Here is a 3996-nt window from a genome sequence, read left to right as displayed (position 1 = left end):
AATTTATCCAAGGACAACGGGAGGTAACCAATATTTTTTAATTCTTCTAGATGACTTTATTCGTTGGATGTGGGTTTACATGTTGAAAAGGAATGACAAGGCACTGGCAATGTTCAAAAGGTTCAAGGCTCTGGTGGAGAAAGGGACAGAAAAATGAGTTAAAGCATTTAGGACCGATCGTGGAGGAGAATTCTGTTCTAAAGAATTTGAAGCCTTCTGTGCAGAAAACGGAGTCACATGACAATATACTGCTCCGTATACCCTCAACAGAATGGAGTGATGGAGCATAGAAATCGCACCGTGGTGGCTAATGCTCGCAGTCTACTAAAAGAAATGGAGTTGTGATTGACACTATGGGGAAAAGCTGTAAGAAACTCAATTTATCTTCGTAACAGGTTACCTACATGATCCATGAATGACCAGACACCATATGAGGCATGGAAGGGTGAAAAGCCAAATATTGGTCATTTAAAAGTCTTTAGATGCTTTGGCCATATGAGGATTCCAGGGACTGACATAAAGAAATTGAAGGACAGAAGCAGGATGGTGGTGCACCTAGGAAATGAACCTGGAACTAAGGCATATCAGTTATTTGATATACAAAAACATTGTATATTATTAAGTAGAGATGTGATATTTGAGGAGGGAAAAATTTGGAAGTGGAGTAAAGAGCAGGAAGGTGTCCAGGCATGCAATCGTGAACACATATTCACTATTATTAATGGCTTTACTAATGAAGGACTAAGCTTTCTAAACTCTCAGCAACTTGATTCAGATTCATAAAATGAAGTGATAACACCGATATCACAATCATGGAAGCATGGCTCATCACAATCGAGTATAAAAGATCTGGTACTGAAGCCAGCAGTGAACCAAAACAGTTTCGGTCCATTATTGATTTTTACAATGACACCGAGGAAATCGAATTAGACGATGAGTTGCTTTTAATAGGAGTGGATAAATTAAGGAACTACGAATAGGCTGTCAAAGAGAGAAGCTAGAGGCAGGCAATGCAGCAAGAGATAGACTCCATCGAGAAAAATGACACCTGGAAGTTTACAGAATTACCAGTTGGTAGAAAAGTGATAGGACTGAAGTGGGTTTACAAAATTAAGCGAGATGCAAGCGGTGAAATAGGAGAGTATAAGGCGAGACTCATGGAAAAGGGATATGTTGAAGAGCGAGGGGTGGATTTCGATGAAATATTTGCCCCCGTCACAAGACTTGAGACTGTTAGGCTATTATTGGCGGCAAAATACAGATGGGAGATTCATCACTTGGATGTTAAGACAACATTTTTAAATGGCGAATTATTGGAAGAGGTATACGTGATATAACCACATGTCTTTGTCAAGGAAGGGCAAGAAGATTTAATGTATAAGTTGATAAAGGCCCTTTATAGTTTACGACAGGCGCCACGTGCATGGTATGCTAAGCTTAACAAGAGTCTCGAGGATATGGGTTTATCAAATTCCTACATGAATATGTTGTGTACACTAGAAGTAAAGGAAATGATACACTCGTCATTGGAGTGTACGTGGATGACTTGATAATTACAGGTACTAGTCTTGCTGTAATTGAGGAGTTCAAGCAGTAAATGAGCGATAAGTTCGAGATAATTTGGGAAAATTGTCTGACTACCTGGTAATAGAGGTGAAACAAGAAAAGGACTTCATCGAGCTAAACCAGACTGGATATGCCTGAAAGGTGTTAAAAAATGCAGGAATAGGAGAGCGTTATCCCATCAAATATCCTATGGACCCAAAGGAGCACATTACTAAAGATGAAGGTGGCACACTTGTAGATCCAACGGAGCATAATATCATGGTTGAGGGGCTTCGATATCTTGTTCACACACGTCCTGATATAGCCTATGATGTGGGAATAGTGAGTTGTTTTATGGAGAAACCTACCATTATGCATGAACATGCTGTAAAACGCATTTTCGGGTATGTAAAAGGAACCTTGGAATTTGGTTTGGTATACTCCACGTACAGTGCAAAAAATATGCTGGTGGGATATTCAGAAACTGATCTAGCTGGGCAAACAGATGACAAGAAGAGCACAGGAGGAATGGTTTTCTATTTGAACAATAGACTCATAACATGGGTCTCTCAAAACCAACGATGTGTTGCATTATCATCTTTTGAGGCAGAATTTATGGCTACCACTACAGCTACATGTCAGGAGATTTGGTAGAAGAACCAACTGAGCAAAATAACAGATGAAGAAGTAGGACCAGTCATATTGTATATCGATAACAAGTCCGCTATTATTTTGGCAAAAAAATATGGTGTTTCATGGGAGAAGCAAGCATATAGATAAGCGGTACTATTTCATCTGGGAGTGCGTGGAGAGAAAGGAAATAATCATTAAGCATATAAACTCAGAGTTGTAGCGTGTATATATAATGACAAAGGGACTCACCACAGTTAAGTTCGAAAGGATGAGGAGGTTGTTGGGAGTCAAAGAGTTAAAATAAAAAGGAGTTTCATATTAAGGGGGTGATTGTTGGATTATTATTTTAATATGAAACTATATTTACTTATTCTGGTTTTTATTTATTTTAGATCAGCTGGGTAGTATGCTGCTTGTTTAAATAAGTCATCGCATGTCTGTTCTAGTCGTGTGTTAGTAGAGAAGTTGTAGGTGATGCACATTAGCAGTTAGAGTCATTGTAGGAGTAGGCTGCTTTGTGTGATCCTACTGTTTTGCCATTTTCTTATCAACATTTCTATATATTATATTGCATAGTTCAGTAACAAAATTAGAGCTTCCACGTAAACTTTTGTCTCTCAGTTTACACATTCAACACCTATATCTATATATATCAGTCTGTTTTTCTATATGATTTGTATAACACAAACTAGGCAACAACAATAATCTCAAACAGAAATAACTAACTGTAACTATTAATACAATAATTACTATCTGTGAGGAGATGTGGGGAAAAGAGAGAGAAGTGGGGAAGAGAGAGGTAATCAAAAAAGAAAATGAAGAGAAAATATGAAGATATTGGAGGGAATCGATACGGTGTTGCTGGACAAAGGGGGTGATGGCTGTGGAGATGATGGCGGTAGTAGAGTGTGAATGTGGTAGTAGCGGGTTGGTAAATTTAAGTGTGGCATTTTGAGATTTTAGTTAGAGTCAGGGCTACAATAAAGTGAAAGTGAGGTGTATGCATATTATTAAATATGAAGGTTTTTATTTTTTATTTAAGGACGGTTTTTATTTCAATAAAAGCCTATATATATATGTTTTGGTGAAATATAAATTATCCATAAAATAAAAACTAAAAACATATGTGGTTAATAATATGCACCTACCTCACTTCCACTTTAATGTAGCCCATACTCAATCCCAAATCTCAATATCCCACCCTTAACCCTACTCATCGGCTACTACCATTTTCAAACTCAATTACAGCCATCTTCCCCGGCGCCATCACCCCCTTTTCCATGGCCACCTCCATAAATTCCTTCCAATATCCCCATCTTTTCTTTTCATTTTCTGTGAACCTTTTTTTATTACCTCTCTCATACCTACATCTCTCTATTTTCCCCACCCCTTCTAACACGTAGTAATTATTATATTAATAGTTATAGTCAGTAATTTCTATATGAGATTATGGTTGTTTCCTGGTGTACAATATATATAGTATATTGTAATCTTTGTAATACAAGTTGGTGGTTTTTCTTATAAGAATAAGTGATTGTCCGAGTACGATTTAGTGATTAAAGTGTAGATGTGGTGATTTATTTTCTGAAGTGTTACGCTTAACAGAAGACATTTTCTTGAACATTTGGTGTTTGTATTCATATATCATGTTCAAATTTTGGATATGGTAAGTTATTTGAAAATTGGTTGTTGTTATTTGTGATTGTCAATGATTTTATATTTCATATATATCCCCCTCCTATTTCACATTAATCGTTCAAAACTTCACTCACCAACACCTTTGCTACCTGTACATTCAACTTCGATCTTCTTTATCAT

This window comes from Apium graveolens, chromosome 8, assembly GCF_009905375.1.
Source record: "Apium graveolens cultivar Ventura chromosome 8, ASM990537v1, whole genome shotgun sequence".
NCBI classification, from domain to species: domain Eukaryota; kingdom Viridiplantae; phylum Streptophyta; class Magnoliopsida; order Apiales; family Apiaceae; genus Apium; species Apium graveolens.
Note: the sequence above shows the minus strand (reverse complement) of the source record.